Source organism: Lissotriton helveticus, chromosome 3_1 (genome assembly GCF_964261635.1).
Source record: "Lissotriton helveticus chromosome 3_1, aLisHel1.1, whole genome shotgun sequence".
NCBI classification, from domain to species: Eukaryota; Metazoa; Chordata; class Amphibia; order Caudata; family Salamandridae; genus Lissotriton; species Lissotriton helveticus.
In genome coordinates, this window is record NC_136061.1 from 2,125,065,314 (window position 1) to 2,125,091,052 (window position 25,739).

Sequence of the window (25,739 nt, forward strand, 5' to 3'; positions counted from 1 at the left end):
GATAGTAGATAGGGGAGCGTAACAGAGATTATGAATATGAGACTGACCTGTTGCAAGATATACTGACATTACTTACGCCCAAAGGACAGGGTTTATTGGTTGTTGATGAAACCAAATAAATATTAACCAGGAGGTAAGCTAAGGGGTAAATTGATCAATAGAGAAGAAGCCAAAAAGAAAGTGTAAGGCTGTGCAAAACGGTAACATGCAAAATAATGATTTAAATCCACAGACGCAGAATGAGGTGCCACGAAAACAACAGCAGCAGGTAATACAAAACCAGTTACCACTTGCACCTATGCCAAATTTTAGGAGCAAAGCACATCAGAGTGTGGATACCACAAATTGGGAGGAAAGTGAGAGGAGAGACACAGAGACATCATAATTTCTTTTGAGTGATATGTTTTTTAGTGAGGACACATACTGACGGTGCCTGAGGGGGGAGGACGAGGAGTGCGTACTTGGCGCCTCCTTGCCGGTAGATCAGTCAGGTCCATACATTGAAGGAAAGGTTGAAGGAAATGATGTCACCTTTCTATTGGACACTGGTGCTGCCCGTTCTACTGTGAGAACAGCAGACGTTCCAAACCTACCCCTCTCGGGAGAAGCTATCCAAGTAGTGGGTGTTTCTAATAAACAAATTAGTACCCCAGTTACAGAACCAATGGAAGTTAGAATAGGCAATTTTAAAGAAATGCACAGATTTGTTGCGTGTGATTCAAGTCCAGTGAACTTGTTAGGCAGAGACTTGTTGTGCAAAATGAATTGCACCATCTTTTGAACCCTAAGTGGTGTTGAAATTCAGACCCCAGATGAAGATTGAATCTATAAATTAATGTTAGCAAAACAAGAAACGGAGAATAAAAAGCTAACTGTAGAAAATCTACAAGAAGAATTACAGCATACGGTAAATCCCAATGTGTGGGATTTCACTGGAAAAAATGTAGGATTAATGGCAAATGTCGATACAATAAAAGTGACGATAAAAGAAGGTGCAGTCTACCCAAATATTCTACAGTACAAAATTAGCCCAGAAATAAAAGCAGGTGTTGCAGCAGAAATAAAGCGTTTGGTTGAAGCAGGCATTTTGCAAGAAATAATGAGCAGTCGAAGTAATTTGCCCATAATTGGCATAAAAAAACCAAGTGGTAAGTATAGGGTCGTACCAGACCTCCGGAAAATCAATACAATTGTTGTCCCATGCTGTCCAGTTGTGCCAAATCCTGCAGAAATTCTGTATCAGATACCGTGGGAAGCTGGATGGTTCACCGCAAAAGATTTGTGTCATGCATTCTTCTCGATTCCATTGCATCCAGATAGCAAATTAATTTTTTCTTTTGAATGCGACAGTCATGTGTATGTCTGGAACCGCGTTCCTCAGGGGTATACAGAAAGTCCATCGATTTTTAGCCAGATATTGAAAAAGTGCCTTGAGTCTTTGGTGCTGCCTGGACAGTCAGTCCTGGTCCAGTATATAGACGACCTATTGGTGGCGTCTAAAACTCGAAATGACTGTGTTGTTGACACCATTGCCTTGCTGAATAATTTGGGTGAAGGAGGGCATAAAGTGTTCCTGAAAAGATGCAATTTTGCATCACATCAATGAAATATCTGGGGCACCAGATAGAAAGAGGTGTCATAAGGGTTACCCCAGAAAGAATCAGAATAATCAAAAACATGAATCTACCTCAAACTCAGAAAGAAATCAGAATGTTTCTTAGAGTTGTAGGTTACTGCAGGCAATGGATTGTGGGATTTGCAGTCCTAGCAAAACCATTAATACAAATGACAAAGAAAAGAGCAACAAACCCCGTAGAAACGGATGATGAAAGCATGACTGCTTTCTTGAAATTACGAGAATGTCTGCGTACAGCTCCAGCATTAGGGATACCTGACTATTAAAAAGATTTTGCACTATTCTGTGACACACGAGATAATTGTGCACTTTCAGTCTTGACCCAAACTCACGGTCTGATGAGACATCCTGTTTTAGAGTCATACGGTCTCTGTACGATTCGTACAGAGTCCGGCTCCTGGTACGAATCGTACTTCGACGTACGTATGCGGGACGTTGCAGGGTACGATTCGTACGGGAAAAACGCTCCGAACGGCTATTTGGAGCATTTTTTCCCGAATTGGAATCCACCCCATGGTATTTTATGTAGTATTTTAGCTAGCTTATTCTATAAGAAAGGACCTTTGCAGTATTACTATTCTAATTCAGAGGTGATATTTTCTGAACTTCCTTTACGTAGTAACCTGAATCCTGTACATACTAAGAGTGATGTAAGACGTTATATGGGTGAATGCTTTCTAACAATAGGTACAATAGATATAGCTGAAGCACACAAGAATAATTTAACATGTTTATTACGAGAAAAAGAGAAAATATTTTTGAATATGGTTGAGAAAAGGAGAGAGAATTTCCAAAGAAAAGCAAATGATAAGAATCATAAAATTCCTAAATGAGCTGAAAATATAGGGTTCACCCCAAATGGCAAGACTCATGCTGCTATGTTGCTGGATTTCGAAAAGAAGGGGAAAATCTGTCTCCACAGGGAAAGAACTAGTTATTATAGCAATATATTCATTGGTTCCAGTGAATGTGAACACAATTCTAAAGTATTTGGGGGTTGGGGTTTCAAAGATGGAACTGAACCTGTGTTTCCTGGAATTTATTTTATATGCGGAAACAAAGCTTATTACAAATTGCCAGATCATTGGTATGGGAGCTGTTATTTTGGAATAGTATTCCCAAAGATATATCATGTAAACAAAATCACTCGAAACAATGAAGAAACTAATGGATTAATAAGTAGCAAAAGAGCTAGTTTTGGAGAAATAGTAGGCAATGTATTTAGTGCATTGATACATACAGTGGGAGTGGCTCTGAATACGCAAAGAATTTGCAAATTGTCAACAGTAGTGGATCGTTTATCAACTGATACTGCTGGAGGGTTCTTAATGGTCAATACCGAATTGGTTGCGATCAGATCAATGGTTTTACAAAATCGACTTGCTCTTGATACATTATTAGCAAAAGAGGGCGGAGTCTGTAGAATGTTGAAAGTGCAACATTGTTGCACTTACATACCTGACAAAAGTGTTGAAATTAAAGGGTATGTAAGAAATATTACACATTTGGGAAAAGAGCTCAAACCACTGGAGATTGATAGTGCATGGAAGAGACTTACTGATGGTCTCTCCTCTATAGGTAGTTGGCTTTCTAATGTAGGAAAAGTTTTGTAGGTAGAATACTGATGCCAATGGTGGGAATAGGGTTACTGATTTTAGGGATAATAATTTGTTGCAAATGTCAGAAGCACAAAAACACAAATACAGTAAATAAGAGAGGGAAAAAGAGAAATATTGATGAACTTGAATTAGAAGAGTTGAATGGATGTATATACAAGAAAGTGAAAAACTTTCACACAAACAATGAAAAGAAACAAAATAGAAAGTTTGAAGAAATTGAGCTGGTTGAAATGTGAAAAGTTGGCATCTGTTTCATTAATTGGTGATGATATAAAATATCATCAAAGAGGGGATTGATGGAGCAAGGATTCACACGTAACGCGACTTGCTTGAATTCAGTCCTCTCGACATAACGTTAATGCGCTAACCAACATGTTTGTTTTATTAATATTGTATTTCACAAAACATTGGGTATCTAGAAGAAGCTTGCATATGTGTTTCTACTAACGATAATCTGCTTGCGCTACGCAGAATTTTTCTTACTGCGCATGCGTCTGTCACACTCACGTGACATGACATACTCTATGCTTTGGAGGGAATCTTACGCTTCTGCGCATTAAAACTAAGATGGCTGCTCTGTGTTACAGCATGCATGAAGCTTGCACTGTTGCTTTTGCTAAACTGTTTGTTCTGCCTAATTTCTAATGCAATCGTTAAAATAAAGTAATGGGAATAGAGTAGAAGTAAGTTGTATACAGTGCATTAATTTATTCTGTGTTCTAAAACTGTTTCTTCTCTATTTTCCATGTATCGTAATCTTTGGGCATGGGAGGCGCTATTACTCCATCTTGAAAAACCACACTGCGCATGTCAAACTCTACAAGGAGCTATGTCATTCGTCATTGAAACCCGGCCAACTCCTGACTTGCTAGAAGATGTTCATGGGAACGTCAACTCCTGACCCTTGGAAGGAAGCCGAACTAAAAAATGGCTACATTGTAATCATTATTGATACATTCACTGCCAGGTGGAATAAAACATACATGGGAAAATAAAGTTATGGGCGAAAACTTTAATTTTAATATTCATTCTAAAAAGTTTCATTTGGTATGGTGTGATTACCTCTCCCCATTCTTTGTTCAATCAAAATTAGGTATCCTTACACTTGCAACATTGGGGGGTTGTACACTGACCTGGAAAATAGTATAACTAGGGTAGACTTAGCTAGTTAGTTTGTCAGACTTGTCTGAATAGCTGACTTGTCACTGACCCAACGCACTCAATAGGTGATCGGGAACAGAGCTGCTGGCGGAGCCTTTGGTCAGAAGGTTCAAAACCCAGATTGGGATTTGAGAGCTGAAGTGCTGGCGAAGCACTTTGTCGGAGAAATCGATAACTTTTACCGGGTTCTGGCTGTTAGCTGCAGAGACGGAGTTACGCAGACTTGCAACTTTAACTGCGGGTGCTGGTCTTAGCCCTTGGTGTTCCTGCCCTGATCCAATTTGGCTTTACCTGTCCTGATTCCGATCTGCACCTGCTTGCCTTTATGGTGCCTACACTTTCGGGGTTCTGTCCTTTAAACTGACCCGTGGCCAGGGTTAGTTCTTCACACCATTCTAGGTAAATATTAAATGTGGGTATATCATTGAACTGTTTCCTTCTCTCTTCCCATACTCTTTTCAAATGCGTAAAGACTGCTTTATAAGAACTCTGCATATTTTCATTCTAATCATTATTTTCCTAATTGAGAATTTTCTATTGTTCAATGCTTGGATTATGACATTTATAGATTTTGCTAAAGAGTTTAAACCTTTTCCGATTTGTGGTTATTTTATGAGTGCAAATGTTCTTTTTCTACCTTTTATTCTAACACCTTTGATCCCCTAGGACTATAGGTACCGATGACAAAGATTGGTAAGTCAATGGTATAGGTCCTAAATGAAAATTATAAATCACTGATTAGAGTAAGTGCACAGATTACCTAATTAAAATCTCATCATATGTTGTTTATGGGCCCAGGTGAGTATGGTAATCTGAGTCGGGTGACCTGCGCGCTCTAATAAGGCAAGTGGAGAACTCCTTAAGGGAAAGAGAAAGAAGGGTGGAAACACTGCAAGACAGTCATTAAGAGATATTGAAGCGACTGGAGAAGTTCAAGCAGAGAAGATTAGCTACAACATCTGTTTTCATCGGTCTACTGTGCAAGGTTTTTTGGAGTGTTTTTTGATGACAACGTCATCAGAGGGGGGGGACTATTGAAGCGGAGGAATGCACCATAATCATGTTGTGAGTGCATCCGCATATAATTACTTGATGTATTAATATTAAATGTTAGAATTTAGAAATATATTAACATGATAAAGGCAGTAGTTGAACTTGCATTATTGTTATGTGTTTTCGTAAAGCTCATATGATATTGTTCTTAAGTTATCTAACATTTGTGTGCCTGAAGTGCAAGTTATGTCATGTTATGTCATGTGTCCCTGAGTCTCTCGCTTTAGAATTAACAGTTGAATTTTATGTGTGCTGTGGAATCTGTTCTTTCTCATGTTTTGTGTTGCAGTTAAAGAAGCGCTCACTTAGATAGAATAATGTCTTTGTTTTACTAGTGAGGCAAGGAAGGAGAAAGTTACAATAGAGTGGCTTGAAACGATAAGGGATGGTCATTGTGCTTCACACAGGAGAAGGCCTGGGAACCAAGGCCAGATTGTATTGAGGAAGGTACAACGTCGACATCGTGGAGTGGGTGGATGGTGTGATCTGAAATGCATCCTGGGATTGCTACCTGGGGATAATTGGTCGGTGGAAGTAGGGAAATTGTGCCAATTCTTTATTGTTTCGAGAGGAGAGCATCCTAGAATGAGCTCCTAGAATGAGCTCTGTCTTTGGTAGCTTTATGCTACTTTACCCATTGATCATAGAGAAACTTCTTAGGAAGACTCTATGTAATGATACCTTTTGAACATCCTTCTGAAAATGCTTATTTAGGGATATCACATTAGTGTTAGAGTAGGAATAGATTTAATGGTTTCCACTCACCAACCCTTGAAGCAGGTAAATTTGGACTCATGCTCCTTGATTTTCTGATTCTACTTCTTCAATTAATTGTATTGTTTGTGCTGCACTGTCTAATCTGGATGCACAGATTTAGCTTTATGCTGATATCTCTGTATTTCGATACACTTGTGGTGAGGTATCTCTGTGATTAGTTATTTTTGGCTTTGTAAGAAATCAACTAACCTCAGATAGTTGTCCATGAGTAATTATGTATCCAAAGGAATCATTGGCTAATTTATTGTCTTCTTAATGTCTTTTCTCCCCTTTACACTTTCATGCTGTGAACAAGAACCTTCAGTGTGGGACTCTAGAACAATCTCAAACTTATGGACCTGCCGTTTCACTACAATAGTACTAAAAATTCACTATAACATGCTATTCATAACCTGCACTTCTAAAGTAATACTGCTAAAGCAAACTGTAGTACTTGTGCAGTTTGTGAGTAACAGTTTGTAGTATATTTGTAATCTTATTGTAGTACTATAAAATGCAATACAAAATGCAGTTTGTAAATAGCCACCAAGCTCTTCATGTAAACCCTAAAGTAGTCATGTAAAAACAACACATGGCCCTAATTCTTATTGCAGGTCGAGTAATATTATAGTCTAATGAATCATAAGAGGTGCTTTTACAGAGCTCATCCCAAATCAAGGGCGTCCGCCATCCATGCCCGTCTGCCACCTTCCCCCCCCCCATATTACAATGGCGGAGGCGGACCATGGCGGACGGGAAGACCTTCTGTCACTTTTCCGCCATGTCTATCAGACAACGACAGCCATATTAGGATGGCCTGAGGGGAATGCCTTTCCGTGGCGGCAATGCCGCCACGAAAAGGCATACGGTTCCTGCCTTGGGGGCCCGTTGTGGGCGCCCAGGGTGAAGGGGGGGTGGGGGGTGCACATGGGGGGTACCTATGGTACCCCCCCTGCGTTTCACAGCACAACATGGCAGGCACCGGCGGGGCCTGTCATGTTGTGCTGTGAAATACACAACATGCATTTTTCACAGTGTGGCGGCCGGTGCTTTATGCACCGTCCGCCGCAATGTTAAAAATGTTGGATGCACCCGCCACTGTGGCGGGTGCATCCTAATTGGGGGCACGGTTCCTCCGCCCTTGTGGCGGACGGTATCTGCCCCAGACAGGATGGCGGACGGACTTTGTCCGTCCGCCATCCTAATCGACCCCTATGTATTTAAACATGCTTTCATTTGTGATAATAAAGCAAAACAAGGCTCTGTGAAATAACATTTTTGCTTAGGATCAAACAGTATGGACAAGCAGGAAAACTGGTATTAATTGTAGGTCATCTCATCTTTGACCCACACCCCCACCCCACCCTCCTCAAAGCACATCCCTGACCATTAGCTGTCTGGCCATAGCTCATGTCACTACATGACAGACAATATGCAAATATACATACAGGCACAGAAAGGGACTTTCCGTTCACCATTTCAGCTTCTGGCTAGTTTGGTTGAGGAGGCCTGGCTTTAGGGCTTGTTCATTAGCGTTTGTATCAGCTCATTGAATTTCTAAAAAGTAGTTAAATTCTGCTAATGCCTTTTCTATTTTTCTTCTTTATGAAGAGAGACCCCGCCTCTCATACAGTGTTGGCATGCTAAATAAATCCCTCTTCGGTCCTCCCCCAGCTCATTGAGCAATGCTGCCGGGCCACTTTCTTATTTTTTCCACTTCCACACACATTAATTTATATTTTACCATTCTAGAATATTGCCCATGTTACAATGGTAAAATTAGAAAAGCCAAAATTAGAATGTACATGCAAGTGCTACCAGAAAACAGAGGCCATTTGGAAAATGAATCCTTCCAAACCATGTTCTTTCATGTGTGGGTAGGAATTGCAGCATATGGCACATGCTTCTAGACACAATGGCCCTTTTTGATTTTTTATCTTACCATTACCGTTAATTATGTAATAACAACCCGCCTCCTCTCCAGCTAGGTACTTTCTACACAAAGAGCACATGATATATACATACTTTGCCATAGTCCAGTCGCGGCTGGCACAGGTAAGAGTGGTGAGGCACGGGTAGGGGTTGGGCGGGTGGGGGTCAGGGAAGTTGACATACAAAGGGATAAGTTAAAATACATTGTTTAAAAAATAAACACACTTACCTTGCGCTCCCCACATCACCGAGTCCACTTGGTGGTGGGCACAAGGTAAGAGTTTTTTTCAAATATAATTTAACTTATCCTGTTGTATGTCGACTTCCAGGGCCGCAACACCCTGCCCTGCCCTACCACCCCACTGCTCTGACCTGTGCCGTCCACCACTGCCTAAGTCAATACATTGGCACTTACCTATTAAAAGTGAGACCTGTTGATTTTACCAGTGCTTGTTTTTATTTAGGATTTGTACATAATGACTAGTAGTGGTAGTAACTTCTACCTTCAAAGATAAAAACATGGTTGAATTTGAATTCTAATATCTTCACCATTTTAGATTTCTGAATATGAGTCCCTTCAATAGTGAAGCAATTATACCATTTATATAATTTGCTACAGGTGTGATCATAGCGTTTATTAATCCATATTCTTCCACCTGGGTGTCGCCTGCATATATGGGAAAGCTCACACCATTCCCCAACTACCCGTCCAGTATGATACAAGAACAATGTAAACAAAATATTATCTGACAGAACTAATGTGACCTAAATAACATTAAAAACAAATATTTGCCTTCCTGTTATTAATAGAAAATCTGTGCTTAATAAAATTATATTTTTGCTAGCAATTTTTCAACATTATTTTTGCTCATGATATTCTGACAGCAACTGTACAAATAGCGTATTTGTTTACTGAATATTCCAAAATTCACCAAAAAGTTCACAATATTATACAACTTACAGTTCCTGAGTGAAATCAGTTTGCTGGTATCCTGTGTGACCTTTTTCACACAAGTGCACTTAAAAAAAAAAGTCATATAAGATACTGTCAGGAAACTGTCAGGAAACTGATTCTAGCAGAAAATGCATGTGGACGTGCTTGATTTGTTTTGCCTCCTACTTTGTTCCAGCCGTGAGGGGAACGGCTTTCTTCACACTTGGGTGCGCCGTGAGGGGAACGGCCTGCACCCCCCCGCACCTCTACATCCTGACATCGCCGTGAGGGGAACGGCAGATAGGACGAACTACACTGCCCAGAGTTCCTTGGCTGGCGCGACCTGGTGACGCCACAAAAGCGACGCCTCTCCCCTCCCAAAAGCGCTCCGCCCCACGCAACGCGCAACGCGCTTGATTTGTTTTTACTCCTACCTTGTTCCAGCCGTGAGAGGAATGGCTTTCTTCACACTTGGGTGCGCCGTGAGGGGAACGGCCTGCACCCCCCACACTCCTGCATCCTGACATCGCCGTGAGGGAAACGGCAGATAGGACGAACTACACTGCCCAGAGTTCCTTGGCCGGCGCGGCACGGTGACGCCACAACAGCGACGCCTCTCTCCTCCCAAAAGCTCTCCCGCCCCACGCAAAGCAGGAAACGCTTGATTTGTTTTCCCTCCTACCTTGTTCCAGCCGTTAGGGGAACGGCTTTCTTCACACTTGGGTACGCCGTGAGGAGAACAGCCTGCACCCCCCGCACTCCTGCATCCTGACATCGCAGTGAGGGGAACGGCAGATAGGACGAACTACACTGCCCAGAGTTCCTTGGCTGGCGCGGCACGGTGACGCCACAACAGCGACGCCTCTCCCCTCCCAAAAGCACTCCCGCCCCACGCAACGCGGGACGCGCTTGATTTGTTTTGACTCCTACCTTGTTCCAGCCGTGAGGGGAATGGCTTTCTTCACACTTGGGTGCGCCGTGAGGGGAACGGCCTGCACCCCCGCACTCCTACATCCTGACATCGCCGTGAAGGGAACGGCAGATAGGACGAACTACACTGCCCAGAGTTCCTTGGCTGGCGCGGCCCGGTGACGCCACAACAGCGACGACTTTCCCCTCCCAAAGGCGCTCCCGCCCTGCGCAATGCGGGACGTGCTTGATTTGTTTTGCCTCCTACCTTGTTCCAGCCGTTAGGGGAACGGCTTTCTTCACACTTGGGTGCGCCATGAGGGGAACGGCCTGCACCCCCCGCACTCCTGCATCCTGACATCGCCGTGAGGGGAACGGCAGATAGGACGAACTACACTGCTCAGAGTTCCTTGGCCGGCGCGGCACGGTGACGCCACAACAGCGACGCCTCTCCCCTCCCAAAAGCTCTCCCGCCCCACGCAACGCAGGACGCGCTTGATTTGTTTTGCCTCCTACCTTGTTCCAGCCGTGAGGGGAACAGCTTCCTTCACACTTGGGTGAGCCGTGAGGGGAACGGCCTGCACACCCCGCACTCCTGCATCCTGACATCGTCGTGAGGGGAACGGCAGATAGGACGAACTACACTGCCCAGAGATTCTTGGCCGGCATGGCACGGTGATTCCACAACAGCGATGCATCTCCCCTCCCAAAAGCGCTTCCACCCCACGCAACGCGGGACGCGCTTGATTTGATTTGCCTCCTACGTTGTTCCAGCCGTGAGGGAAACGGCTTTCTTCACACTTGGGTGCGCCATGAGGGGAACGGCCTGCACCTCCCGCACTCCTGCATCCTGACAGAGCCGTGAGGGGAACGGCATATAGGATGACCTACACTGCCAAGAGTTCCTTGGCTGGCGCAGCCCGGTGACGCCACAAAAGCGACGCCTCTCCCCTCCCAAAAGTGCTCCCGCCCCACACATCACGCGGAACGAGCGCGGGCGGGGCCCGGGCAAGGTCCGGTACAAGGGCGGGACCATCTTAGGCAGTCAGTGGCCGGAGGAGGCTAGGCTGGGCCACCCCTCTAACCTCTGAAACGAACCTGGACTGCACACTAAAAGGTACCAAAGTTCAATCGTTGGGGGAAGGTTGACAAATTGTATTATTGATGCTCTGGGATTGTATCACACTGGCCTATAAGCTAAGTTACCATACTGAGGATTGAGTATCGTCCATTCTTTATAAATAATTACAATATAGCCAGAAGACGAGCCACAAAAACTTTGTTGGAAAAACCTTGTACTACTATAGATTCATATCTAGTAAAAGCAGTCAGTGTCCTATCTGAGGAAATTGATCGCACCGAGAGGCGTCTATCTAGGTGGTCCAGTTTTGCTTGTGGAGACCAGGTCAGCGAAGAGTGTGTTTTGGCCACCAGAGACAGACAGAGTATTTCTATGTTAGGTGCCACTCTAGAAGATGAAACTGGTACAGTTGCTGGTGTGACCAACAACAATGATGGCCACTCTGGTATTTCTAATACACCTAATCTATCTATACTGGCCAACTCTTCCCCCTCCTCCCCAATAAAAACAAAGGGATATAAAAAGAAAGTAACAAGCCAGGGTAATACAACAACCAAGAAATATAAAAGAATTATTACACAAGGGGGGTTCAGCAACCACAAGTAACAAACAAGGTTTAGATGTCGCCCATGGTACATTAACCCTAGAAGCCATTTCTGACAAGCAAATCGAGCTGCTTAGGCCATTTCATGATAGGCTAGATAACTTAGCCAAGGAAGTCCACAAGCTAAGTGGAACCCTTGAAAAAATTAATGCAAGTACACAACAAGTTAGATCAAGGGAAGATGCAAATAGCGAGGGAAATAGTAAGGTTATTACCTTGGATACTACTGGTAATAATACTTCAATTGCACCCAAAATAAATAATCACCATCTAGAGAGACCATCTACCGAAAATTTAGGACCCAGGGAAACAGTAAAGGATTCCTCTATGTTAAATAGAGGAATGTTAACTACTGATTCCAACCCTGACATGAATCAAATGGAGAAATCAACCCCAGGGGCTAGTAAATATCCAGCAAAAGATGTTACTAATCTAGGTTACCAAGACCCAATGTTCCCCACTATAAACAAGATACCTACATCTATCAATTTACCACCTGAACGTGGTGTCTACGTAGCGGTCCTTGTCAATGTGCCTAAATTGCGGAAAGATCAGAAGGAAAACCATGCAATGCTCAAGAATAAAACTATACATTGGCTAACTAATTATTGTGACTTTCCAATGGCCGGGGCAAACCAGATCCTGCTAACTCAAAGGGTGGGTTGGATAGGTCCCCTCAAGAAAAGTTTTGAGGGAGATTGTATAATTATTAATTTTAGGACCCCAGGGTGGGCATGGAAAACACTTGCGAGCGCCCCTTCTCCATCACAATGTGAATACAATACGACCCTCCTTCCTCTAGGATATTTTTACAGACATCTGATGATGACCAACAATTATGACAGCCCTAACTATAACCCAAATTTTAACAAAATGCTACCATTATTAAAACCACCACCCTGTATTACTGTCCCAACATATAATAGATTTCAAGCATTACGTTCCTTAGAGGATAATGACTGACTTATGATACCTTATGGTACAACACAGAAACATAATCTAAATGGGACCCTGTATAAGGATGTTGATGAATTAGTTGTAGACTACCCTTTTCTCCAATTACCGGCTAAGTCACTTTCTTCTTTAGTGCCGCAAGAATATAGGAACCCCCATCCAGAATTGGCTATAACCTCTATTAGAGAAATAGAGGATACATCCCCAGGGGAGTTATCAGAAACCCCCATAACTGTAATAGGGGAAACAACTGATACATCCCCTATGGAGACTCCAGATATTCCTACGTGTAAACCTACAAATGGCAATATAACTGAAGGCTACACTTTTGTAACCTGGAATATTGCAGGTCTCAGAAAGAAACAAGATACACCATTCTGGAGGGATTTGTTTACTTCAAATTATGACATAATTTGTTTGAAGGAAACCTGGTGCAAAGAACCGATCTTTGAAGAGGGTTATACCTCGCATTAGCTACAAGCTGCGACTCTGTGGCAGGTAGAGCAAAGGGGGGCTTTTTTTTTCTTGTCTCTAATAAATTGAATGCATGTAAAATTAAAAGTTGCATAGCAGTCGACATGCATAGCCAAGTGATGAGGCTTCATTTTTATAAGTGTAAGGATTTGATTTTAGTCAACTACTACAACAACATGTTTGATAATAGACGAGGGACTGTTGTTTATACACTGAAAAAAGAAATTGAAAGGGTGATGACATCGACTAGTTAGGTGAGTTTAACATTCAGGCATGTCCGCTGACTCTAACTAAGATAAGTGGGTTAGGAAGGGCCATAACGTCGATGATAATGATGATTATATGCATTTCCCCCATTGCGAATATGGCACAGCTTTATATACACTCATGCAAAAAACAACAATTGATAGACAGAATGCAGAACAATGTCATATATTCACCCCAGTACAGAGATCTGGGCCTAAATCCATCCTTTTTTTGCACTCCACACCACCCCAGTTCAGAAATGGCCATATTCAAACCAGCCTTGACCCTGTGCCTCATGGGAACAGTACAGCCCGAACTGCCAAGCCATGTCTTTCCTGGACCGGAACAAAAATCCTAGGACCGGTTTCAGGCTATCAGCGTCTTCAGCCAGGATAGCTTGACTCCAGTGGTGTGGAGAGCATGGGACTCACGTCTGAGCATACCAATCCCACTTGGGGTGACAAATGCAAAAACAACAATTGATGGACAGAATGCAGAACAATGTCATAGATTCACCCCAGTACAGAGATCTGGGCCTAAATCCATCTTTTTTTGCACTCCACACCACCCCTGTTCAGACATGGCCATATGCAAATCAGCCTTGCCCCTGTGCCTCATAGGAACAGTCCAGCCCGAACTGCCAAGACATTTCTTTCCTGGACCGGAATCAAACATCCTAGAACTGGTTTCTGGCTATCAGCCATCTTCAGCCAGGATAGCTTGACTCCAGTGGTGTGGAGACCATGGGACTCACGCCTGAGCATACCCATCCCACTCGGGGTGACAAACGCAAAAACAACAATTGATAGCAAGAATGGAGAGCAATGTCATACATTCACCCCAGTACAGAGATCTGGGCCTTAATCCATCGTTTTTTTTAATCCACACCACCGCAGTTCAGACATGGCCATATGCAAATCAGCCTTGACACTGTGCCTCATGGGAACTGTCCAGCCCGAACTGCCAAGCCATGTCTTTCCTGGACCGGAATCAAGCATCCTAGGACCGGTTTCTGGCTATCAGCCATCTTCAGCCAGGATAGCTTGACTCCAGTGGTGTGGAGAGCATGGGACTCACTTCTGAGCATACCCTCCCCACTCGGGGTGACAAATGCAAAAACAACAATTGATGGACAGAATGCAGAACAATGTCATACATTCACCCCAGTACAGAGATCTGGGCCTAAATCCATAGTTTTTTGCACTCCACACCACCCCAGTTCAGACATGGCCATATGCAAATCAGCCTTGACCCTGTGCCTCATGGGAACAGTCCAGCCCGAACTGCCAAGCCATGTCTTTCCTGGACTGTAATCAAGCATCCTAGGACCAGTTTCTGGCTTCCAGCCGTCTTCAGCCAGGATAGCTTGACTCCAGTGGTGTGGAGAGCATGGGACTCACATCTGAGAATACCCATCCCACTCGGGGTGACAAATGCAAAAACAACAATTGATGGACAGAATGCAGAACAATGTCATACATTCACCCCAATACAGAGAGCTGGGCCTAAATCCATCGTTTTTTTGCACTCCACACCACCCCAGTTCAGACATGGCCATATGCAAATCAGCCTTGACCCTGTGCCTCATGGGAACAGTTCAGCCCGAACTGCCAAGCCATGTCTTTCCTGGACCGGAATCAAGCATCCTAGGACCGGTTTCTGGCTATCAGCCATCTTCAGCCAGGATAGCTTGACTCCAGTGGTGTGGAGAGCATGGGCCTCACGTCTGAGCATACACTTCCCACTCGGGGTGACAAATGCAAAAACAACAATTGATGGACAGAATGCAGAACAATGTCATACATTCACCCCAGTACAGAGATCTGGGCCTAAATCCATAGTTTTTTGCACTCCACACCACCCCAGTTCAGACATGGCCATATGCAAATCAGCCTTGACCCTGTGCCTCATGGGAACAGTCCAGCCCGAACTGCCAAGCCATGTCTTTCCTGGACTGAAATCAAGCATCCTAGGACCAGTTTCTGGCTTTCAGCCGTCTTCAGCCAGGATAGCTTGACTCCAGTGGTGTGGAGAGCATGGGACTCACGTCTGAGCATACCCATCCCACTCGGGGTGACAAATGCAAAAACAACAATTGATGGACAGAATGCAGAACAATGTCATACATTCACCCCAATACAGAGAACTGGGCCTAAATCCATCGTTTTTTTGCACTCCACACCACCCCAGTTCAGACATGGCCATATGCAAATCAGCCTTGACCCTGTGCCTCATGGGAACAGTTCAGCCCGAACTGCCAAGCCATGTCTTTCCTGGACCGGAATCAAGCATCCTAGGACCGGTTTCTGGCTATCAGCTGTCTTCAGCCAGGATAGCTTGACTCCAGTGGTGTGGAGAGCATGGGACTCACATCTGAGCATACCCATCCCACTCAGGGTGACAAATGCAAAAACAACAATTGATGGACAGAATGCAGAACAATGTCATACATTCACCCCAGTACAGAGATCTGGGCCTAAATCCATCCTTTTTTTGCACTCCACACCACCCTAGTTCAGACATGGCCATATGCAAATCAGCCTTGACCCTGTGACTCATGGGAACAGTCCAGCCCGAACTGCCAAGCCATGTCTTTCCTGGACCGGAATCAAGCATCCTAGGACCGGTTGCTGGCTTTAAGCCATCTTCAGCCAGAATAGCTTGACTCCAGTGGTGTGGAGAGCATGAGACTCACGTCTGAGCATACCCATCCCACTCGGGGTGACGAATGCAAAAACAACAATTGATGGACAGAATGCAGAACAATGTCATACATTCACCCCAGTACAGAGATCTGGGCCTAAATACATCGTTTTTTTGCACTCCACACCACCCCACTTCAGACATGGACATATGCAAATCAGCCTTGACCCTGTGCCTCATGGGAACAGTCCAGCCCGAACTGCCAAGCCATGTCTTTCCTGGACTGTAATCAAGCATCCTAGGACCAGTTTCTGGCTTCCAGCCGTCTTCAGCCAGGATAGCTTGACTCCAGTGGTGTGGAGAGCATGGGACTCACATCTGAGAATACCCATCCCACTCGGGGTGACAAATGCAAAAACAACAATTGATGGACAGAATCTAGAACAATGTCATACATTCACCCCAATACAGAGAGCTGGGCCTAAATCCATCGTTTTTTTGCACTCCACACCACCCCAGTTCAGACATGGCCATATGCAAATCAGCCTTGACCCTGTGCCTCATGGGAACAGTTCAGCCCGAACTGCCAAGCCATGTCTTTCCTGGACCGGAATCAAGCATCCTAGGACCGGTTTCTGGCTATCAGCCATCTTCAGCCAGGATAGCTTGACTCCAGTGGTGTGGAGAGCATGGGCCTCACGTCTGAGCATACCCTTCCCACTCGGGGTGACAAATGCAAAAACAACAATTGATGGACAGAATGCAGAACAATGTCATACATTCACCCCAGTACAGAGATCTGGGCCTAAATCCATAGTTTTTTGCACTCCACACCACCCCAGTTCAGACATGGCCATATGCAAATCAGCCTTGACCCTGTGCCTCATGGGAACAGTCCAGCCCGAACTGGCAAGCCATGTCTCTCCTGGACTGAAATCAAGCATCCTAGGACCAGTTTCTGGCTTTCAGCCGTCTTCAGCCAGGATAGCTTGACTCCAGTGGTGTGGAGAGCATGGGACTCACGTCTGAGCATACCCATCCCACTCGGGGTGACAAATGCAAAAACAACAATTGATGGACAGAATGCAGAACAATGTCATACATTCACCCCAATACAGAGAACTGGGCCTAAATCCATCGTTTTTTTGCACTCCACACCACCCCAGTTCAGACATGGCCATATGCAAATCAGCCTTGACCCTGTGCCTCATGGGAACAGTTCAGCCCGAACTGCCAAGCCATGTCTTTCCTGGACCGGAATCAAGCATCCTAGGACCGGTTTCTGGCTATCAGCTGTCTTCAGCCAGGATAGCTTGACTCCAGTGGTGTGGAGAGCATGGGACTCACGTCTGAGCATACCCATCCCACTCGGGGTGACAAATGCAAAAACAACAATTGATGGACAGAATGCAGAACAATGTCATACATTCACCCCAGTACAGAGATCTGGGCCTAAATCCATCCTTTTTTTGCACTCCACACCACCCTAGTTCAGACATGGCCATATGCAGATCAGCCTTGACCCTGTGCCTCATGGGAACAGTCCAGCCCGAACTGCCAAGCTATGTCTTTCCTGGACCGGAATCAAGCATCCTAGGACCGGTTGCTGGCTTTAAGCCATCTTCAGCCAGAATAGCTTGACTCCAGTGGTGTGGAGAGCATGAGACTCACGTCTGAGCATACCCATCCCACTCGGGGTGACGAATGCAAAAACAACAATTGATGGACAGAATGCAGAACAATGTCATACATTCACCCCAATACAGAGATCTGGGCCTAAATCCATCGTTTTTTTGCACTCCACACCACCCCAGTTCAGACATGGCCATATGCAAATCAGCCTTGACCCTGTGCCTCATGGGAACAGTTCAGCCCGAACTGCCAAGCCATGTCTTTCCTGGACCGGAATCAAGCATCCTAGGACCGGTTTCTGGCTATCAGCCGTCTTCAGCCAGGATAGCTTGACTCCAGTGGTGTGGAGAGAATGGGACTCACGTCTGAGCATACCCATCCCACTCGGGGTGACAAATGCAAAAACAACAATTGATGGACAGAATGCAGAACAATGTCATACATTCACCCCAGTACAGAGATCTGGGCCTAAATCCATCCTTTTTTTGCACTCCACACCACCCCAGTTCAGACATGGCCATATGCAAATCAGCCTTGACCCTGTGCCTCATGGGAACAGTCCAGCCCGAACTGCCAAGCCATGTCTTTCCTGGACCGGAATCAAGCATCCTAGGACCGGTTGCTGGCTTTAAGCCATCTTCAGCCAGAATAGCTTGACTCCAGTGGTGTGGAGCGCATGAGACTCACGTCTGAGCATACCCATCCCACTCGGGTGATGAATGCAAAAACAACAATTGATGGACAGAATGCAGAATAATGTCATACATTCACCCCAGTACAGAGATCTGGGCCTAAATCACTCGTTTTTTTGCACTCCACACCACCCCAGTTCAGACATGGCCATATGCAAATCAGCCTTGATCCTGTGCCTCATGGGACCGGTCCAGCCTGAACTGCCAAGCCATGCCTTTCCTGGACCCGAAACAAGCATCCTAGGACCGGTTTATGGCTATCAGCTGTCTTCAGCCAGGATAGCTTGAATCCAGTGGTGTGGAGAGCATGGGACTCACGTCTGAGCATACCCATCCCACTCGGGGTGACAAATGCAAAAACAACAATTGATGGACAGAATGCAGAACAATGTCATACATTCACCCCAGTACAGAGATCTGGGCCTAAATCCATAGTTTTTTGCACTCCACACCATCCCACTTCCGACATGGCCATATGCAAATCAGCCTTGACCCTGTGCCTCATGGCAACAGTCCAGCCCGAACTGCCAAGCCATGTCTTTCCTGGACCCGAAAAAAGCATTCTAGGACCGGTTTCTGGCTATCAGCTGTCTTTAGCCAGGATAGCTTGACTCCAGTGGTGTGGAGAGCATGGGACTCACGTCTGAGCATACCCATCCCACTCGGGGTGACAAATGCAAAAACAACAATTGATGGACAGAATGCAGAACAATGTCATACATTCACCCCAGTACAGAGATCTGGGCCTAAATCCATAGTTTTTTGCACTCCACACCATCCCAGTTCAGACATGGCCATATGCAAATCAGCCTTGACCCTGTGCCTCATGGGAACAGTTCAGCCCGAACTGCCAAGCCATGTCTTTCCTTGACCAGAATCAAGCATTCTAGGACCGGTTTCTGGCTATCAGCCGTCTTCAGCCAGGATAGCTTGACTCCAGTGGTGTGGAGATCATGGGACTCACGTCTGAGCATACCCATCCCACTCGGGGTGACAAATGCAAAAACAACAATTGATGGACAGAATGCAGAACAATGTCATACATTCACCCCAGTACAGAGATCTGGGCGTAAATCCATAGTTTTTTGCACTCCACACCATCCCAGTTCAGACATGGCCATATGCAAATCAGCCTTGACCCTGTGCCTCATGGGAACAGTTCAGCCCGAACTGCCAAGCCATGTCTTTCCTGGACCGAAATCAAGCATTCTAGGACCGGTTTCTGGCTATCAGCCGTCTTCAGCCAGGATAGCTTGACTCCAGTGGTGTGGAGAGCATGGGACTCACGTTTGAGCATACCCATCCCACTCGGGGTGACAAATGCAAAAACAACAATTGATGGACAGAATGCAGAACAATGTCATACATTCACCCCAGTACAGAGATCTGGGCCTAAATCCATCCTTTTTTTGCACTCCACACCACCCTAGTTCAGACATGGCCATATGCAAATCAGCCTTGACCCTGTGCCTCATGGGAACAGTCCAGCCCGAACTGACAAGCCATTTCTTTCCTGGACCGGAATCAAGCATCCTAGGACCGGTTGCTGGCTTTAAGCCATCTTCAGCCAGAATAGCTTGACTCCAGTGGTGTGGAGAGCATGAGACTCACGTCTGAGCATACCCATCCCACTCGGGGTGACGAATGCAAAAACAGCAATTGATGGACAGAATGCAGAACAATGTCATACATTCACCCCAGTACAGAGATCTGGGCCTAAATCCATCGTTTTTTTGCACTCCACACCACCCCACTTCAGACATGGACATATGCAAATCAGCCTCGACCCTGTGCCTCATGGGAACAGTCCAGCCCGAACTGCCAAGCCATGTCTTTCCTGGACTGAAATCAAGCATCCTAGGACCAGTTTCTGGCTTTCAGCCGTCTTCAGCCAGGATAGCTTGACTCCAGTGGTGTGGAGAGCATGGGACTCACGTCTGAGCATACCCATCCCACTCGGGGTGACAAATGCAAAAACAACAATTGATGGACAGAATGCAGAACAATGTCATACATGCACCCCAATACAGAGATCTGGGCCTAAATCCATCGTTTTTTTTGCACTCCACACCACCCCAGTTCAGACATGGCCATATGCATATCAGCCTTGACCCTGTGCCTCATGGGAACAGTTCAGCCCGAACTGCCAAGCCATGTCTTTCCTGGACCAGAATCAAGCATCCTAGGACCGGTTTCTGGCTATCAGCCGTCTTCAGCCAGGATAGCTTGACTCCAGTGGTGTGGAGAGCATGGGACTCACTTCTGAGCATACCCATCCCACTCTGGGTGACAAATGCAAAAACAACAATTGATGGACAGAATGCCGAACAATGTCATACATTCACCCCAGTACAGAGATCTGGGCCTAAATCCATCCTTTTTTTGCACTCCACACCACCCCAGTTCAGACATGGCCATATGCAAATCAGCCTTGACCCTGTGCCTCATGGGAACAGTCCAGCCCGAACTGCCAAGCCATGTCTTTCCTGGACCGGAATCAAGCATCCTAGGACCGGTTGCTGGCTTTAAGCCATCTTCAGCCAGAATAGCTTGACTCCAGTGGTGTGGAGCGCATGAGACTCACGTCTGAGCATACCCATCCCACTCGGGTGACGATTGCAAAAACAACAATTGATGGACAGAATGCAGAACAATGTCATACATTCACCCCAGTACAGAGATCTGGGCCTAAATCACTCGTTTTTTTTGCACTCCACACCACCCCAGTTCAGACATGGCCATATGCAAATCAGCCTTGACCCTGTGCCTCATGGGAATGGTCCAGCCCGAACTGCCAAGCCATGCCTTTCCTGGACCCGAAACAAGCATCCTAGGACCGGTTTATGGCTATCAGCTGTCTTCAGCCAGGATAGCTTGAATCCAGTGGTGTGGAGAGCATGGGACTCACGTCTGAGCATACCCATCCCACTCGGGGTGACAAATGCAAAAACAACAATTGATGGACAGAATGCAGAACAATGTCATACATTCACCCCAGTACAGAGATCTTGGCCTAAATCCATAGTTTTTTGCACTCCACACCATCCCACTTCCGACATGGCCATATGCAAATCAGCCTTGACCCTGTGCCTCATGGCAACAGTCCAGCCCGAATTGCCAAGCCATGTCTTTCCTGGACCCAAAAAAAGCATTCTAGGACCGGTTTCTGGCTATCAGCTGTCTTTAGCCAGGATAGCTTGACTCCAGTGGTGTGGAGAGCATGGGACTCACGTCTGAGCATACCCATCCCACTCGGGGTGACAAATGCAAAAACAACAATTGATGGACAGAATGCAGAACAATGTCATACATTCACCCCAGTACAGAGATCTGGGCCTAAATCCATAGTTTTTTGCACTCCACGCCATCCCAGTTCAGACATGGCCATATGCAAATAAGCCTTGACCCTGTGCCTCATGGGAACAGTTCAGCCCGAACTGCCAAGCCATGTCTTTCCTTGACCAGAATCAAGCATTCTAGGACCGGTTTCTGGCTATCAGCCGTCTTCAGCCAGGATAGCTTGACTCCAGTGGTGTGGAGAGCATGGGACTCACGTCTGAGCATACCCATCCCACTCGGGGTGACAAATGCAAAAACAACAATTGATGGACAGAATGCAGAACAATGTCATACATTCACCCCAGTACAGAGATCTGGGCCTAAATCCATAGTTTTTTGCACTCCACACCATCCCAGTTCAGACATGGCCATATGCAAATCAGCCTTGACCCTGTGCCTCATGGGAACAGTTCAGCCCGAACTGCCAAGCCATGTCTTTCCTGGACCGAAATCAAGCATCCTAGGACCGGTTTCTGGCTATCAGCCGTCTTCAGCCAGGATAGCTTGACTCCAGTGGTGTGGAGAGCATGGGACTCACGTCTGAGCATACCCATCCCACTCGGGGTGACAAATGCAAAAACAACAATTGATGGACAGAATGCAGAACAATGTCATACATTCACCCCAGTACAGAGATATGGGCCTAAATCCATCCTTTTTTTGCACTCCACACCACCCCAGTTCAGACATGGCCATATGCAAATAAGCCTTGACCCTGTGCCTCATGGGAACAGTCCAGCCCGAACTGCCAATCCATGTCTTTCCTGGACCGGAATCAAGCATCCTAGGACCGGTTGCTGGCTTTAAGCCATCTTCAGCCAGAAAAGCTTGACTCCAGTGGTGTGGAGAGCATGAGACTCATGTCTGAGCATACCCATCCCACTCGGGGTGACAAATGCAAAAACAACAATTGATGGACAGAATGCAGAACAATGTCATACATTCACCCCAGTACAGAGATCTGGGCCTAAATCCATCGTTTTTTTGCACTCCACACCACCCCAGTTCAGACATGGCCATATGCAAATCAGCCTTGACCCTGTGCCTCATGGGAACGGTCCAGCCCGAACTGCCAAGCCATGTCTTTCCTGGACCGGAATCAAGCATCCTAGGACCAGTTTCTGGCTATCAGCCATCTTCAGCCAGGATAGCTTGACTCCAGTGGTGTGGAGCGCATGAGACTCACGTCTGAGCATACCCATCCCACTCGGGTGATGAATGCAAAAACAACAATTGATGGACAGAATGCAGAATAATGTCATACATTCACCCCAGTACAGAGATCTGGGCCTAAATCACTCGTTTTTTTGCACTCCACACCACCCCAGTTCAGACATGGCCATATGCAAATCAGCCTTGATCCTGTGCCTCATGGGACCGGTCCAGCCTGAACTGCCAAGCCATGCCTTTCCTGGACCCGAAACAAGCATCCTAGGACCGGTTTATGGCTATCAGCTGTCTTCAGCCAGGATAGCTTGAATCCAGTGGTGTGGAGAGCATGGGACTCACGTCTGAGCATACCCATCCCACTCGGGGTGACAAATGCAAAAACAACAATTGATGGACAGAATGCAGAACAATGTCATACATTCACCCCAGTACAGAGATCTGGGCCTAAATCCATAGTTTTTTGCACTCCACACCATCCCACTTCCGACATGGCCATATGCAAATCAGCCTTGACCCTGTGCCTCATGGCAACAGTCCAGCCCGAACTGCCAAGCCATGTCTTTCCTGGACCCGAAAAAAGCATTCTAGGACCGGTTTCTGGCTATCAGCTGTCTTTAGCCAGGATAGCTTGACTCCAGTGGTGTGGAGAGCATGGGACTCACGTCTGAGCATACCCATCCCACTCGGGGTGACAAATGCAAAAACAACAATTGATGGACAGAATGCAGAACAATGTCATACATTCACCCCAGTACAGAGATCTGGGCCTAAATCCATAGTTTTTTGCACTCCACACCATCCCAGTTCAGACATGGCCATATGCAAATCAGCCTTGACCCTGTGCCTCATGGGAACAGTTCAGCCCGAACTGCCAAGCCATGTCTTTCCTTGACCAGAATCAAGCATTCTAGGACCGGTTTCTGGCTATCAGCCGTCTTCAGCCAGGATAGCTTGACTCCAGTGGTGTGGAGATCATGGGACTCACGTCTGAGCATACCCATCCCACTCGGGGTGACAAATGCAAAAACAACAATTGATGGACAGAATGCAGAACAATGTCATACATTCACCCCAGTACAGAGATCTGGGCGTAAATCCATAGTTTTTTGCACTCCACACCATCCCAGTTCAGACATGGCCATATGCAAATCAGCCTTGACCCTGTGCCTCATGGGAACAGTTCAGCCCGAACTGCCAAGCCATGTCTTTCCTGGACCGAAATCAAGCATTCTAGGACCGGTTTCTGGCTATCAGCCGTCTTCAGCCAGGATAGCTTGACTCCAGTGGTGTGGAGAGCATGGGACTCACGTTTGAGCATACCCATCCCACTCGGGGTGACAAATGCAAAAACAACAATTGATGGACAGAATGCAGAACAATGTCATACATTCACCCCAGTACAGAGATCTGGGCCTAAATCCATCCTTTTTTTGCACTCCACACCACCCTAGTTCAGACATGGCCATATGCAAATCAGCCTTGACCCTGTGCCTCATGGGAACAGTCCAGCCCGAACTGACAAGCCATTTCTTTCCTGGACCGGAATCAAGCATCCTAGGACCGGTTGCTGGCTTTAAGCCATCTTCAGCCAGAATAGCTTGACTCCAGTGGTGTGGAGAGCATGAGACTCACGTCTGAGCATACCCATCCCACTCGGGGTGACGAATGCAAAAACAGCAATTGATGGACAGAATGCAGAACAATGTCATACATTCACCCCAGTACAGAGATCTGGGCCTAAATCCATCGTTTTTTTGCACTCCACACCACCCCACTTCAGACATGGACATATGCAAATCAGCCTCGACCCTGTGCCTCATGGGAACAGTCCAGCCCGAACTGCCAAGCCATGTCTTTCCTGGACTGAAATCAAGCATCCTAGGACCAGTTTCTGGCTTTCAGCCGTCTTCAGCCAGGATAGCTTGACTCCAGTGGTGTGGAGAGCATGGGACTCACGTCTGAGCATACCCATCCCACTCGGGGTGACAAATGCAAAAACAACAATTGATGGACAGAATGCAGAACAATGTCATACATGCACCCCAATACAGAGATCTGGGCCTAAATCCATCGTTTTTTTTGCACTCCACACCACCCCAGTTCAGACATGGCCATATGCATATCAGCCTTGACCCTGTGCCTCATGGGAACAGTTCAGCCCGAACTGCCAAGCCATGTCTTTCCTGGACCAGAATCAAGCATCCTAGGACCGGTTTCTGGCTATCAGCCGTCTTCAGCCAGGATAGCTTGACTCCAGTGGTGTGGAGAGCATGGGACTCACTTCTGAGCATACCCATCCCACTCTGGGTGACAAATGCAAAAACAACAATTGATGGACAGAATGCCGAACAATGTCATACATTCACCCCAGTACAGAGATCTGGGCCTAAATCCATCCTTTTTTTGCACTCCACACCACCCCAGTTCAGACATGGCCATATGCAAATCAGCCTTGACCCTGTGCCTCATGGGAACAGTCCAGCCCGAACTGCCAAGCCATGTCTTTCCTGGACCGGAATCAAGCATCCTAGGACCGGTTGCTGGCTTTAAGCCATCTTCAGCCAGAATAGCTTGACTCCAGTGGTGTGGAGCGCATGAGACTCACGTCTGAGCATACCCATCCCACTCGGGTGACGATTGCAAAAACAACAATTGATGGACAGAATGCAGAACAATGTCATACATTCACCCCAGTACAGAGATCTGGGCCTAAATCACTCGTTTTTTTTGCACTCCACACCACCCCAGTTCAGACATGGCCATATGCAAATCAGCCTTGACCCTGTGCCTCATGGGAATGGTCCAGCCCGAACTGCCAAGCCATGCCTTTCCTGGACCCGAAACAAGCATCCTAGGACCGGTTTATGGCTATCAGCTGTCTTCAGCCAGGATAGCTTGAATCCA